The sequence below is a fragment of the Balaenoptera physalus genome (assembly GCF_965194825.1).
Source record: "Balaenoptera physalus genome assembly, chromosome: 11".
NCBI lineage: Eukaryota > Metazoa > Chordata > Mammalia > Artiodactyla > Balaenopteridae > Balaenoptera > Balaenoptera physalus.
The window spans coordinates 18037464-18054543 of record NC_138896.1 but is presented as its reverse complement, the minus strand read 5'-3'; the positions used below and the strand labels follow the sequence as shown (position 1 = coordinate 18054543).

The window sequence follows — 17080 nt, the reverse complement described above, 5'->3', positions numbered from 1 at the left end:
TAATCAAGGCAGAATGACTCACCAAGGTTTAGTTCAGGAGATTAAGATCCAGACGCAAGTGACTGAAGGCAAAGAAGCAAACACGAAGAGCCAAGTTCTTTGCTACATGTTGACAAAAAGCTCCCCACTGACTTTCCTGAAGGACTCAGAAGAGGGCCCGAGGTATAATGTGTGTGCTGGTATGGCTGGAATGCACCCACCACCCTTTCCTAAGCACATGGTCAAACACATTCAAGTGTTTGTGACATGGTCCTCTCTAGTTGTTGACCTGAATTTTAGGTGAAAAAGGAATCTATAAGCATTTTGAGAACAAACAGCAAATCTTAATTGTTAAGAGGCTTTCTTTTTAATGGTAAGAAAAGCATCCTAAGATTCTGGATGAGCAGCTTATATTTCTTTCCAAGTCTCCCCTCCCTCCCCCATGTTCCCTGCCACCTATGTCCCCTACTCTGTTCAACAAAAACAATGAGACAGCTGGGGAAAAAGTAGAGAATTTTCTTAAGTTCAAATAGTATGCACATGTCTGGATCAAAAGGTCCCAGAGATGGGCAACAGTCCGTATCTTGCCAGGTTTAATTGGCTAATAGGGACCCGACTGTTTCCAGGTATCAATGTGCTACACAAAATGCACAATACTCCCTTCAGGTATTGGATGAAAAGCCCACAGGAGTAAGATGTAACCTGGAAGCTTAAAATGAGTTTCAATAAAGAGAGAAATCAACTTTACTGAGAAGGACAAACAGACAAGTATGAATAAGAAAAAGACTGGATGGCAAATCCACAAACATAATTAAATTCAGGAACATCAAATGAAGAAAGACACAAACTGGTATGAAAAAATAGAAGAAAACTGATTTTTTGAAGCCTTATGGAAACTCTAAAAGAAGATCCTGACTTTTCAGAGGGTTTTTATTTATTAACTTTGTTACTTCAGCTTTGGCAAAACATATGGAAAGGGTTTAACTACCAACCCTGCAAGTAAAGATGTGTTGTCCCAATCCTGTGAAATGCCAAGTGTACAGACAATATAGATATCTGCATTTTTTTCATTTATGTCAACAAATTACCCTTCCATTCTTGACCTATTAAACACAGACATAATCCTTTTCATTTTCTTCAGCTGTCAGAACCATTTGATAATAAGATATCTACTTTATAATGTTTTCAGGAGAAAATATTCAGCAAAGCTTAAAGATTACAAGGTGATTATGTAAACCAAGAAGAAGAACTTATCAGGGGGAAGAGGCAACAATGATAAAAGTTTCACAACTATACACTTCCTGAATTTATAATCTACTGGAACCTCTATAAAAAGATTTTAAAATATCTCCAATCTCAAGGTTAAAAACAATATTGGCAATTAACCTGGAGATGGCAGATTTATTGCCTGGTTCTCCTGCAATTAGTCTTCCAGACCACTTAAATTCTATTTTAGCCCATTCTAGAACAGTCACAACCTCCCTTGGCTGCTACCAGTAGGATGACTTACTTATAAGTCAGTGATTCTCAAGGTGTGGTCACAGGACCAGCCTCATTAGCCTCACCTGGGAACTTATTACAAATGCAAATTTTCACACACATCCCTCCTCTTTCTGAATCAGAGACTTGAGAGCTGTAGCCCAGCCATCTGTGTTCACCAAACCTTTTAAGCAGTTGTGATGTACACTCAAGTTTAAGAACCATTGATTCAAACAGGGAATATGGAAACTTCACAGGCTAGGGAATACGAACAAAGCAAAATGGGAAATAAAAAGACATGGATTAATAAAGATGGAAAGAAAAAATGAAAAAAATAAAGAGCACTATGAAAGGGAGAGAACAGAAAGAGATTTATATTTTATGAAAAGAGAAAAGAACACCAAATCCCTTATTTTCACTTCCATGACCTCAGTACCTTAGGTTATTTAGCCAGTTTTGAAGAAATGACTAATTTTTTCTTAGAGACCAAATAATACATTTTTTTCTCAGTTAACACAATCTGAATAACATTGATTCCAAATTGCTATGATTAGAGATGTTATTTTCAAATCAATTGCTGTGAATAAGAACACTTCTGTTATTTGATTGTATCTATGAACCTAATTGTTTAAAATAATACACGTTTCTTGTGTTCTTAGAAAAAATATATATCAAGGAATCTTCAGTCTGGTAAGGTGAATTAAGAATAATCTGGAGAGATCTGGGCTTTCCCTACCACTATAGGGCCTTAAAAGTGTTAGAAAGCTTTTCTCCAGGCTTACTATTTATTTATTTGAGAACAATATGCATAGTAAGAGCATAGCTAGGTCATTACAAATTTTACCTGAAAAATCTAGCACTCAAAAACCATCCTGCCATATATGTCACTGCCACCAGACCAACTAGGTCTCATTGTAAACAGTGGCAGTTACTATTTACTCACAGACCCAGGATCCCCAGATAATCCATTATGCCCCATCACCACTGGATTCAGTTCCCGATTCATGTATTGCCCAGCAATCCCTTTATTACTCATTCAGCAGATTATTCAAAGAGCACTTCTCTGCTTTATTTAATTACTCTCTGGATTGTTAAGCACACACAGATGAACAAGATATGGTGGCCAAGGCTCAACATGTCTAGTCTTGTGTAAAGCTCATGTTCATACCATTGTCCATTTCCCTACCTTCATCTCCTAGAGAGGAAATCATTTTGTGGTGCAGTTCTGATCCCTTGCTTTGGGGTGTAGCCTGGCACAAATCTGAAAAGCTACATGGGCTGAGACATGGAGAGACAGTAGCCAGATGGCACAGTATTTAGAAGGCCTTCAGGTTTCTGTTTGACTGTCTTTACCTCTGAAAAGCCTTCCCTTACCCCATAAATCTGGTATCAACAGTCTTTCTACATGGTCCCATAGAGACAGTTCTGGACACAGTATTCCATTAGTCCAATTAATTAGCCAATCAACTAAACTGTAAGATCTTTCAGTACCAAGTTGTGTTTACCATGTTGTAGTTAAAAGTGGCCCCAATTATGAGATCCTAGCTCATATAATTAGTTAAGTGAATAAGTGGATGAGTATATAAATACATAGGGAGCCGCACTGTGGTTCAGAGGACTTTAAAATTAGGCTCATTGAGGCCATTTAACTTGACAGTAAACTTCTAAGCTGTTTTCCTAAATGTCTGTATCATTTGACATTATCATCAGCATCGTATATTTCCAGTTGCTCCACCTCAACACCAGCACTTAGTATTTTTGGTCTTTTTAATTTTAGTAGTTCTAGAATGTATGTAGAGGTATCACATTGTAGTTTTAATTTGCATTTCACTATTAACTAATGATGCTGAACATCTTGTATTTATTAACCATTCATATATCGTCATCGGTGGAGTACTTATTTAATTCTTTTGCTTGTTTTTTTCTTGTCAGTTGTTGGACTTTTAGTTACTGAGTTATAAGTGTTCTTTACCTACTCTGTATTCAAATCCTTTATCAGATATATGTTTTGTAAATATTTTCTCCAATTCTGTGTCTGGTCTTTTCATTTTATTAGCGGTGTTCTTTGGAGAGCAAAACTTAATTTGATGAAGTCCAACATATCATTTTTGCTTTTATGTACATGCTCTGTGTGTGAGATCTAAGAAATCTTGTCCAACCCAAGATCACAAAGATTTCCTTCTAGAACTTTTATAGTTTTAACTCCTACACTTAAGTCTATTATTCTTTTCTGTGATCTAAGAAATCTTTGTCTAACTCAAGGTCATAAAATTTTTCTGCTGTTTTCTTTCTATAGTCCGTAGTTTGGGCACGTATGTTTAGGTCTATGATCCAAACTGAGTTAATTTTTATATATAGTGTGAGGTAAGATTTGTTTCCCCTACGGATGATTTTGTTCCAGTGCCATTTGATGAAAAGATTCTTCTCCAGTCTATTGAATTAACTTGGCAACTGAGCATGTATGTGTTGACCCACCTCTGGAATCTGTTTTATTCCATTAATTTATATATCAATCATTATACTGTCTTTATTGTTGAAAATTCATGGTAATTCTTGAGATCAAGTAGTTCAAGGCCTTCAGTTTTGTTCTTTTTGTTTGTTTGTTTTTCATTATATTGGCTATTCTAGGTCTGTTGCATTTAAATTGTTATTGTATATTTAAATTTTTGGTAACTTCACTAAGAAGCCAGTTGCAACTAGATTTTCTTGGTGAGAAGAATTTTAACTACAAATTCAATGATATAAAGCTATTCATGTTCTTTCTTTCTTTGTGGGTAAGCTTGTATCTCTTTTTGTCTTTGTCTTTCAAGGAATGTCTATTTCATCACACTTGTCACAATTGGCATAAACTTGTTTATACTATTTCCTCAAGTTTTTATCATTTGTAGGGTCTGTTTGTAGGTTCTCACCATCATTTCTGATATTGGTAATTGGTGGTTTTTCCTTTTCTAGATTAATCTTGTTACACATTTAGCAATTTTATTATCTCTGTAAAGAACTAGTTTTTAGTTACTTTAACTTTTTGTTTGTCCATAGTCTATTTAACTGATTCCTGTACTTATCTTTACTATTTTCTTCCTACTTCTTACTTTGAGCTTAATTTGATATTTTTCCTCTTAAACAGAAGCTTAAATCATTGGTTTTAGACCATTTTCATTCCCTATTTGAGCATTTAATGCTATAAATTTCATCCTAAGCACTACTTTGGCTGTATTTTACAAATTCTGACATGTTGTGTTTTTGTTTTCATGCAGTTAAGTGGCTATAATTTTTTCGTTGACATGGGGTTTGTAAAGAGTATTATTAATTTCCAAATTTTGGCACATTTTAGAGATACCTTTTTGATTTTTGTTTCTAATCTAATTTTGTTATGATTAGAGAATATAGATTGTATTATTTTAATATACTGAATTTTTTAAATGATCAGAATATGATCTATTTGGAGAATGTTCCATGTGTGCTTTAAAAGTATGTGTGTTCTGCTATTGTTTGGTGGCGTGATCTATAAATGTCAATGTTCAGTCTGACTGTTCAACTGTTTATGTCCTTACAAAATTTTGTCTACTATCAATACTTCTATCAATTACTGAAAGAAGACATCTGCAGCTTTAGATTTTAATTTGTCTCTATCTTCTTTCAGTTCTGTCACCTATTTGTCATGTATGTTGAAACTGCATAGACGTTTAGGATTGCTATACCTTCTTGATGAGATTCCTTCATCCTTAGAAATGACTCTTACTGGTAATTTTTCTTGTTCTGAAATCTATTTTTGTCTGATGTTAATACAGCCACTTCAGGTTATTTTTGATTATTGTTTGGATGGTCTTCTTTGCCCATCCTTTTACTTTTAATACATCTATATTTGTATTTAATGTAGGTTTCTTGTAGACTACATATAGTAGGGACTTGCCTTTTTTTTTTCTGAATTGGACAATCTCCACCAATTAATTGTCATTTTAAACCATTTACATGTAATAGAATTATCAATGTGATTGAATGTAAATCTACCACATTGCTACTTGTTTTCAATTTGTCCCATATGTTTGTTGTTTCTTTTTTCTGTGTTCTTTTGGATTGAGCTTATTTTATTATTATTCCATTTTACTTCTTCTATTGACTTATTAAATTGATCACTTTGCTTTAGTATTTACAATGTACTTCTTTACCTTATTATAATCTTTCTTAAAATATTACATCACTAACACACAGTTTAAGAACCTTATGACAACATACTCCATTTCATCCTGCCATTCTTCAAGTTATAGACTCCATAATACATTATCGTTTTTGCTCTAGACAATATTTTTAAAAGAAATTTACAAATGAGGAAAATATATTTCATCCTTACACACATATTTACCATTCCTGATTTTCTTCATTTATTTGTGCAGATCTGAATTTCTATTTAGTGTCATTTTTCTTCCACATAAAGAACTTCTTTCAGCATTTCTTATAATGAAGGTCTGAAAAAGTCATTATTTAAAGATATTTACACTGAGTATAGATTATTAATTCGACATTTTAAATATTTTTTTCTTTCATTCCATAAAAACGGCACTTGATTTTTGTTGGGTTTGCATAGTTTCTGATTTGATAGAGGTCTGAAGTAATTCTTAAGGGTTTTTTTTTTTTTGGTTCTCCCTTTAAATAATGTAGCATTCCTGGCTGGTTTTAATATTTATATTTGTCACTAGTTTTCTGCAATTTTACTATGATGTACATTTGTCTGTGTCTTTAAAATATTTACTCTGCTTTGGGTTTACTGAGTTTCTGAAATCTGGGGCTTTATTATTTTCATCAAATTGGGAAAAATTTTATCATTTTTTCAAGTATTGTTTGACTCACCATCTTGGCCTCCAATTAAACGTATATTATACCACTGGATATTATCCAATGGGTCACTGGACAACATCCAGTGACTACTTTTTAATCCACCACGCTTTAATTTTGAATTTTTCCTATTGTTGTGCCTTCAATTTCACTGGTATTTTTATTCCCAGTGTGGAATCTGCTATAATTCTCATTTAGTGTATTTTTCATTTCAGATACTGTACCTTTTATCTCTACAAGTTATATTTGCATTATTTTTCATACTTTCCATTTCTCTCTTCATCATGTTCATGGTTTCCTTATATCTTGTGCGTAAGAGGCATATTTTTTTTCTGTCAATTTCTTCATCCTATAATTCCTGGGTGTTTTTACTGAATTATTCCCTTATGGTTATGTGTTATATTTTCTGTTTTTTCAAATTTCTAGTGATTTCTTGAAGACTATACATCTAGATTTTTCTTTTTTTGAGCAATTAATTTTGTTGTATTTCTTTAAAGAGCATTGGAACTTTTCCAGCAGATAATTAAGTTAATTGAGGGCTAGTTTGATCCACTTGTTATATGGCTTTAAACCTTTTAGCATATGCTTAGAGTGGTTTTATTTTAGCTCTAATTTTGCCCCATTTCTAAATTATACCTTTTCTAGGGTATCTACTGAATGCCCCAGGTATCTTCACTCTGGATTGAGTTAGAAGGAACACAGAACATTTCCAGTCCTGTGTGAGCTCTGGGATTTTTTGTCTTATAGCCCCAAGTAATAGTTATTTCTTTGGAAGTTGTTTTTATTGGACCTTGTGTAGTTTCACCCCATGCAAACCATATTCAACAGGTCTCAAGGGGTCTCTTATGCACATTTCAGGACCTCTTTCTCTGTGTAGCTGCCTCCTCCCAGTACTATGCTTCACAAACTCTAGATACCTTGACCTTCTGAAACCTAGTATTGGTCTCCTCAACTCTGCAAGATTGCTAGATTCTGTTTGGATTCCCCCTCCCTGTGCTGTAGTCCAGGAATTTTCTCCAGGCAAAAAGTGCTCATCTCATTTACTTTCAGAAATGTTATACATATAAATATTGATATCTGATATCTGCCATCAAAGAGAATTTACCTTTTTAATCACAATAAATAATATGCATAAAGTTCAGTAGTAGCAAAGGTGGGGTTTTCTGTGGGGGTGCTTTTCTTGGAGAGGGGAGTGAGGGCATAGGGATTCTGTGAGAATTCTGCTGTAACATCAGAAACCTTCAGATGATTTGCTGAAATTTCGTTTCTCAGCTTTCTGATAAACTAGGTTCACAAATAAGGTTTACCTTGCTTCAGTCACTGGATTCAGGAATGCAAATAAAACGTTAATAAGGCACTTCTGTTGAAGTATCTAGAGCAAAGAGTATTAACCTTCTTCCACCGATAGGGCAACTGTGGCACAGAGCTTTACAAAACTTGTCAAAAGTCACACAGCCAATAAATTGTTGGAGTCAGGAACAATTCCAGTCATTAATTTTTATCTAAGGGTTTAAAATACTTACTGGCTATAGTCCACAAGTGAAAAAGAATTCAGAATGTGTTATTTTGCTGGAAGGCTTCTTTTTCATTAAAAAAAAAAAATCAGGATTTTTTAATCTTCTTGATGCTAATGATTCTGTGTCTAAAATTCAGCCTTCAGAATATGACACTTATATAGAATTTTGAATTACTAAAATATCCATTATCTTAATCGTTAAAGTTAAAAAAAATGTTACCCAAATCTTTTCAGGTCTCACAAGCTTGTGAAAAAATGAAATGTGGACCTTAATATCCAGATTTCACTGGTTTACCTCTGAGACCTGATGATTACAGGATCTCAGACCACTATTGAGGTGTCTCCAAGTATTCCAAGAGTCTCTAGAAGCACCTCACATGTGAGTATCAGAGTCAGGATCATCTGTGAGTATAGTACAGGAAACAGACACCACCCTGCCCTCCAGTTCCCAGTATTTCCTATCATTTGGAGTGGGATAATAGCACCACCCTCTCTCCAAACTTCTTTCATGACACACACACACACAGACACACACACTCCTTATTACATATCAGCTCACGAAAAAAAGCTCTTTTGGGAGAGAGAGATCTTTGCATTCACTTAAATTGACCACTCTGCTACAAATACTTTAAATCAATGGCTTCAAGCCTATCACTTTCACCTAGTACGATCCCTTTAGTGACAGAGTTTCACTACGGAATTGATTCTCAAGTAGGCAAGCATATTTTTTGAAACCCAGCACCCAATTCAAACCTCCTTCCCAGACATTCTGATATACCATTTTTTCTACTTCACTCTCCAACCCCACCATTGAGAATTGCTGCTCTAAATGAACGCCATGGCTAAGGACTAAACACAAAATACTGTCGATTACAGGGAAAAGCAATTAAAAGCTTCCACTCATTCATTATAATTCCACATATTCTTCTTACTATTTAGACTATAAATATAAAGTATAAAATGATTCCAGTACAGTGTTGAACTGAAAAGGAATGGTTTAATTCAACCTTTGGCTTCGATGCTCAAATCAAGAACAAAACCCACGTTCTGACACACGGAAGTCTTTTGGTTTCATGTGGCTCAAGCTCAGGAGGGAAACACACTTGGATTTATAGCATAGCCCTTCGACAGGATTACCCAGCAAAATGCCAATGAGAGCCTGAATCCAGCGTAAACTAAAAGATTCAGGATTATTAAAATGTCACTCCCACCTAGTCAGATCTTAATGACTCTGGAGAGATTAGATTGGGTTAATACGTTTTTAGTCAAATTATGGATTATTTTACAATGAAGTAACAGATTATATGACTTACTAAATGATTAACAGTTTGTTTGAAAAGACAATAACTATTTGTCTTGTGAGTAATGATTTGCCGAGAAATCTCTGACTACTTGTAATTATTAATAATTTTTAAAAATCAGTAATACATTTTAATCATTATAAGGTTTCTTAATATTATCTGTGATTATAAATATGTTTAAATTTCATTGTGTTTGGATTTCATACATCACATATTTTTAGGCAGATTCAATTGATGTTTTCAAATGTTGATGCCTGTAATCAACTTAAAGTCTTAGAATAGCACTTGATTATCCTTCAAAATTAAACTATACACTAATCTTTAATTTTCCAATCTGCAAACAGGTAGATACATTTTATGAATTACTAGATTTCTGTCTTTAGTTGCAACTTATGTTTATGAAAAATATATTAAGGTGTTCTTAAATAAATGCCCTTTCTATCCAAACCCTTTAAATATAATTTTACTGGAATTCCAATAATAGATCAGATACTCTCTAGCGGTCCATTATGACATTTGATTCTACCATTTATGTTATTTATGCAAAGAAAAGCAGTGTGTAGCATTCACAATGGTGCTTCCATTCAGCAAACCAGAAATGGACATATTCCATGTGAACTTTATTACCGTAAAAGAGCAATGCTTCCATATATTATGCATAACAGTCTTAGTATATTAAAAAGAAAAACTACAGAATTAGTCACCATTAAGGAAAGTATCTTCTCCTAGGCTTCAGGTCATTTAAAAAAAATCCCCCAGTTTTCTTAACTATTCGAATCCTAGAATAACTGAGTGTACCTCCCTAGTGCCCAAAGACTGGTGCTCCAAGCTAGATGTTATAGAAGAATGTGCAGCATGTCAAGTGATTCAGAGTGTAAAGAGACTTAGGAAGAGCAAATACACAGAATCCAGAGGCAACACAATAGACTGACCTTCTTATCAACCTCCTTCCCTCCCCTTTCCTTAACCATGTAAAGTCGAGAACAGTAAAAGCACCAGAAGAAATAATAAATGAAAAATGACCCTCAGTAATTGTGGTTTCTCAGCACCTGATTACCCTGCTATCCCCTTCTATGCATCAAAGAGCAAAGGATAAGGGAGACAGGGTAGAGGAGAAGAAAGAAAATGAGAGATTATTTACTGGCTGTTTGAGATCTGGTTACCAGCCTGAAAAATAAGAACAGATGTATTTGCATGATTGTAAAATAAAATGCCTTCCAAATAACTTAATCTTTGGGAATATTATAGTATATACATTTGTTTTTAATTCCCCAGGGATAGGCAACAGACTGTGGGATCCTTTGTTTACCCATGGGTATAAGGACAGAAGATTCTTACATACATCTCTGAACGCATGCTAGTGAATAACATGTGTGAGAACCAAGAGGATTACAGTATTATCCTGCATTGTTTTCTGCACTACATCCACTTCAATCTTCAGGAAAATAAAAACAGAAACGGGCCCAGGAGATTATAAACAGGCTGTTGCCACTGAAGTCTGCTCTTCGAATGTCGATGTAGCCCAGGATGCAAGTTTGTTTCTTTAGGTTTTATCGAAAACCCTTTATGAATATGAAAAGAATTAGTGGAGGTGAAATCACCCAAAAGGCAATTACTGTCTTCTCTCCCGGAGGAGTAGATTTCAGCCAAGCACACATAAAAATCTAAAGTTTCTGTCATAGCTGAAGAGTTCAAAGCCAAGAGGCAGAGTACATGGGCTCTGGAGATGTTCGTGGTTAGTGGTAGGTAATAAAGGATATAAAGGCAGCAGCTCAGACTAAATATGAGTTTGGGGGAAAGGGAAGAACAGAGTGCACTGCTGCCCATGTTGTGTTTCCCCAGAACGCACACACTTCTTTTTCCATTTGGCACGAAAAGAACCTGGACCCGCCCCAGCTGGGTCATTCAAAGAGCCCTCAAAGTGTTGTGTCTACAGGGCCCACTTTTGCTCTGAACTGGATGACCCTGGGCCAGCTGTCAAAAGGCTGAGCCTCATCGGGTAGCACGAGGCCATCGGGGTCAGATAGAAAAGAAAGCTGACTGGCTCATAGGGTTACAATCACGTCAGGCAAGGTCGGCTCACTTTTTCCATTTCAAGCCCGGGGCTGGCCTGTAATGGTGATCTGGAAATATTAATAACAACACGGACAACCAACACCTTTCAGGGAATGGTTTCAAAAGGCTTTCCAAGGCAAGGCTGGTTATTAATTCCCCAAATGACAGATAAGAAAACTCAAGCAGAAAGAAGGAACATGATTAGACCCAGAGCACACATGTGAGTCGGGGCACAGCTGAAATAAAGACCTCGGGACTACCTCCCCGGATCATGGTCTGTCCTCCAGCATTGTCTGACTCCCCTGGGCCTACTGTCCTCACAGACTGACTGCTCTGCTCTCAGGAGCTGCCCAGACAGGGCAAACTCTCTGCACTCGATGTGCTGTTTTCAAGCTTTCCTATCCCATTAACTCACCTCCCAATTTAAACAGGTACAGAGGTTGCCTACACCGTTTCTGTTTTTGTTTTTCTTTTAACATGCATTAGAAACCTGCTGCATATACAAAATAAGGACCAAAACAAAATGCAGAGTTAAGAAAATGGACAGAAATGTTTACTTCTCCCAGCACAAGAAGGTGTTTTAATGTATCCACATAGATACACTCACCCCAAAGGTACAATCGCTCATGCTCCCTTGAGTAATTCAAACAATAATTATTCATTTGCTTGAGATTTATCACTTAAAGTAGGATCAGTTTTTCAAAATTTTCTATAAAGCTTGTCAGATACTATGACTCTTCTGCTTTTCAGTCTACCGTGGTTTTGGAATCACAAAAATATCTGGGAGTTCTTTTCAAGTGATCAACATACATTGACTAAGCACTTAACTAATATTATTAAAGAGGTAGTATAACCTTGTGATGGGGAGCAGGAAACTGTGATTAGAGCAGCAAAGCTCCGCTCTTTATGAACTATGTGACTTTGGCAGGGTCCTTAACTTCTCTACCCAGTTTCCTCATCTGTAAAATGGGAACAAGAAGGGTCACCTGCTTCTGATGGCTGTTGAGAGGATGAATGAGCTCACATACGCAGAGGGCTTAGGACAGCGCCCAGCACGTAGTCAGCAACTGTATGCGTGTCCCTCCACCACAGAGCTTTCACTTTATAGTGAAAAAGAACAGTTCTATGCAATGATTCCTGCCTGGGGAACACTACCCAAATGAATAAGTGGAAAACTAAATATGCATGTGGCATAGCATTTGGTTGAAAGACAATACGTAGTGAAGGTAGTTAAGCAGAATAGTAGTTGCAGTAATCAAGAAAGATTTCCTGGAGGAAAGGACTGAGGTTTTCATCAAAATAGGAAAAATGCTGCCTTTAGTTTCTTTGTCATTCATAGTCTCTCTTACATCATATACCCATTAGAGTAGTGTTACTCTAGGGAAAGACTGCATTCAGAAATAATTATACATTTATAACAATAAAAAAAAAAGCAATTAAGAAACAATCCAAAGGTGGTCAACTGATGAAAAAATGGTTCCTAGATCTCAGGAAGCTCCTGGTATTCTAGGATAAGGATGACAGTAACTATTAAAGAAATAGAATCTCTGCCTTCTTATAACTGCACCTTAAAATAACCTTGGTGTTCTGCTTTATTAACCAAGGCCCTATTCTGCCTACTGGACCCTTGTCTAAGGTCTCCTTTTTTATTCATCAAGTATGTTTCTTTTTTCCCCCTACAACCTTCTAAGCACTGGGTGCTGGAGTGCTCAAATTCGGAAAAAAAGAAGACACATCCCTTATCCTCAAAGTGCTCCTAAACCAGTATATTTTAATTAATACTTTAATTTCTCTGCTCACAAGTTCTCATACAATCACTTTTTTAAATTGAAAAATCAAAAAAAGTGTGAAGGAGATTAACAAAACAATCATAAATCCATCACATAGAGATAATCACTCTGGTATACTTCCTTCTTGTATTTTTCATATTACAAATAGAAATGCACATGCATATAATTATGACTATATTGCATGTACAGTTTTAAAACTGGCCTTTATCATCTACATCTAAAGCATTTTTTTAAGCCCTTAAAATTTTCTTTAAATGTATCATTTTTAAAAAAAATAAATTTATTTATTTATTTTTGGCTGTGTTGGGTCTTCGTTTCTGTGCGAGGGCTTTCTCTAGTTGCGGCGAGCGGGGGCCACTCTTTTTTTTTTTTTAATTTATTTATTTATTTATTCTTGGCTGTATTGGGTCTTCGTTTCTGTGCAAGCGCTTTCTCCAGTTGCGGCAAGCAGGGGCCACTCTTCATCGCGGTGCGCAGGCCTCTCACTGTCGTGGCCTCTCTTGTTGCAGAGCACAGGCTCCAGACGCGCAGGCTCAGTAGTTGTGGCTCACGGGTCTAGTCGCTCCGCGGCATGTGGGATCTTCCCAGACCAGGGCTTGAACCTGTGTTCCCTGCATTGGCAGGCAGATTCTCAACCACTGCGCCACCAGGGAAGCCCTGGGGGCCACTCTTCATCGCGGTGCGCGGGCCTCTCACTATCGCGGCCTCTCTTGTTGCGGAGCACAGGCTCCAGACGCGCAGGCTCAGTAGTTGTGGCTCACGGGCCCAGTTGCTCCGCGGCATGTGGGATCTTCCCAGACCAGGGCTTGAACCTGTGTTCCCTGCATTGGCAGGCAGATTCTCAACCACTGCGCCACCAGGGAAGCCCTGGGGGCCACTCTTCATCGCGGTGCGCGGGCCTCTCACTATCGCGGCCTCTCTTGTTGCGGAGCACAGGCTCCAGACGCGCAGGCTCAGTAGTTGTGGCTCACGGGCCCAGTTGCTCCGCGGCATGTGGGATCTTCCCAGACCAGGGCTCGAACCCGTGTCCCCTGCATTGGCAGGTGGATTCTCAACCACTGCACCACCAGGGAAGCCCTAAATGTATCATTTTTAATGTAGTATAATATTCCATTATATGGATAGTCTATGATATAATCATTTCAACATTAAAGATGAAATTAATTCTTTGACTAACGGAAGTCACTGGAAATAGCTGTATATCCACGGAGATGGTGTGCTGGACAAAAGGAATTAATCTTCTGAAAAACATGCTACCTTTATTTAGTCAATTTCCATGAGCTGTGTTAAGATAAAGCAGTCCTCAGAGCAGGCCAGGACCTCTCACATGTCCCGTGGCCTCCTTCTACCATATTCTCATTCTGCAACCTTTTCCCCCAAGATTGGGGAGCTTTACTGGTTAGACAGGTTTCCCATCTTCTGGACTTTTGGCAGGGGGAAGGCCGCATACATGTGAGTAGTTGGGAAAAAACAATCCAAATTAAACTTGTTAAACAAGTTTAATTAAACAATCCAAATTTCCTCTTGTATCAGTTTTCTACTGCCACAGTAATGCAGCGTGATAAACCATCCCAAACTCGGTGGCTTAAAACAATAAGCCTCTGTTTTGCTCGTACGTCTCCAGGTCAGTGACTCCGGTGCGCTCAGCTGGGCTTAGCTGGACAGTTCTGGCCTGGGCTCACCCAGCTGTTGCTGATGAGGATGGCATCAGCCAGGAAAAGTGGGATGATCTGGCTTTCCTCACCTGTCTCACCTTCCAGGAGGCTCCCCCGGGCACATTCTCACAGAAATTGCAGAAGAGCAAAGGCAAGCAGAAACACACAAAGGCTTTTTCCAACCTCTGCTTGTGCTATCTCTGCTGACGTCTCATTAGGCAAAGCAAGTTCCAAGTTCCACTCAGATCCAAGGGACAGGGCAGTAGACGCCACCCTGTTAGTGAGAAAAGCTGCAAAGTCATATGACCAAAGGCACCATGACAGAGAAGGGTGAAGAATTAGAATCGTTAATATAACCGATCTACCACAACCTTATGTTTTTCAAGGACAGCAACAATAATAAAACAAACAAGATAATGCAGGTTTTCAAGAGGTAACTAGGTTTCATACTCTAAAGTACTACAGAAAAGAAAAAGATGACCATAAATGAACAGAGCAAAACAGATACTGAAAAATTGAGGGGATTGTCTTCAAAACTTTTCTTCAATATCCTATGGCAGGATGGCATACCTCTTGATTTCTTATCCCCTTTTCCTAATGGCTAATGGTAGAGGCTTATGTTTAGAAAAGTTGATACAAATAAAGTAGGAAAGAAGACCAAAAAAAAAAAAAAGACAAAGAAATAAAACAGAATTTTTGGTAAATAAATATTTTTAATTAAGTAATTTAAAAAAATAGTCATTTTAGCTTAATTATAATCCTTAAAATAAGACATAGAGGTATGTTTTATCTCTGGATACAAAATGAAAACTTTCCCAAGGTCACTCAATCGGGTGGAATAGAAACTGAGATTTAAATGTAGGACTAACTTCCAGGGTATGTAATATACAACATGGTGACTAGAGTTATCAGTACTGTACTGCATATTTGAAAGTCATTAAGAGAGTAGATCTCAAAAGTTCTCACCACAAGAAAAAATTTTGTAACTATGTGTGATGATGGATAAATAAACTTATTGTGGTGATCATTTTACAGTATATTGTATATATATAAAATTATGTTGTACACTTAAAACTAATACAATTTATATGTCAATTATATCTCAATTTTTTAAAAAATGTAGGACTAACAAACACAAATGTTGCTTCCATGTTATATCAGAAACAACTTTTGAAGTTGAATAAATTCTGTTCCTTATGCCTAAAATATTTTTCCCTCTCTCACCACCTAGTTAATTCTTCCCCTTCCTTGAATCTCTTCAGTTCAAAATTCACATATTTGGAGACACCGTCTTGATCTTCCTGACCAGTTGGAACCCTTCTCGTACACTTCTTTTTGAGCCATGTACTTCTTCCAACAGAGGCCATGGTTTTATATTTGTTATTGAAATAATTAAATTGCATATCTCTCTCACTAGACTGTCAGATCCACGGGGGCAAACACTTTTTTTCTGCTTTGGCTCAGTTCTACCTGTGACCCAGCATAGTTGCTGTCATATGATAGCTCTCAATATATAAACAATGAATGAAGGAAGAAGTAAAAAGTAATCAATGGGAGAGCATGCTTATTGGAAAGATGAGACAGTCTTCTAGATAACACAGCACATACATGGGTGATGAGTCCTAAAAAGTTCTTCATAGTGAAGATTTAGGTAATACATTTCCAAAAGAAGGAACTACATCTAAAATACATGTTCTAATATTCCTATGCTGAGTGTTCAATACACAAATGTTTCTGCACACAGCAACAACAGCATTTCATGTTTTTCTTAGGGAGAACCAGAGAAAGTCAATGTCAGAGACTTATCAAACAAATGCAGCTCCTCCCATAGGATAAGCCTCTTTCTTTCCATCATTTTCAGTAAGAGAGGAAGATGAAAGGGAGGATATATATTTCAGATGTGATTCAGAGCTGGCTGATGCAAAACCGAAGCCTTTACTGAGACACTCTGCAAGTGTGCAATATTACCTGGAGACAATTTAGAATTGTGTGCCTTGTCTTATCACTTACTTGCTGGTGTTACAGTACCTTCTGTATAGGACAAGACTCACCTACTGCTACCTTGCTTGCCAAGGAATATAATTTTTGCTGGTTGCAAAGCAAAAGCATAAAGGGGTGTCTTTTACCAATCCTGAGAGAATGAACCTAAGATTGGGGTTTTCCAGAGATTCATAATGGAATTGGAAACTGCTTCAGGAAGGAAACTTCAGTGTCTGCCTGTCATGGCTGCACATGGAATGAAGTATGTTCTATAGCATCAGAGCTCCAGATGAGTATCTTATGTACAGGGACATGCACATCTCACACACTGGCTATACTTCCTTTAGAATTCTCAGAATACCAGAGTTTATGACACTAGATTAAACACTGCAATTCTGAAGACTAAACATGCAAATGGAAAGGAAAGGCCCTTTCCTGGTAGACTCAGAAACTCCATGATATAATTTTAAGACCAGACTTCAGAAATACAGTCAA

General features: G+C 36.9%; 1 protein-coding gene across 2 annotated transcripts in view; it reads right to left on the bottom strand.

The window, feature by feature from the left end:
• The window catches only part of HDGFL1 (HDGF like 1), a 730488-nt gene that overhangs the window by 89507 nt on the left and 623901 nt on the right, over positions 1 to 17080 (bottom strand). The window contains exon 1 of one of the 2 annotated variants that reach the window (XM_082415288.1): positions 23 to 17080. This exon is cut by the window's right edge and continues 15871 nt beyond it. The exons of the other annotated variant lie outside the window; for it this stretch is intronic. The gene's annotated coding sequence lies outside the window, so the exon portion shown is untranslated. The remainder of the gene's footprint in view (positions 1 to 22) is intronic. 2 annotated transcript variants of the gene reach the window in all.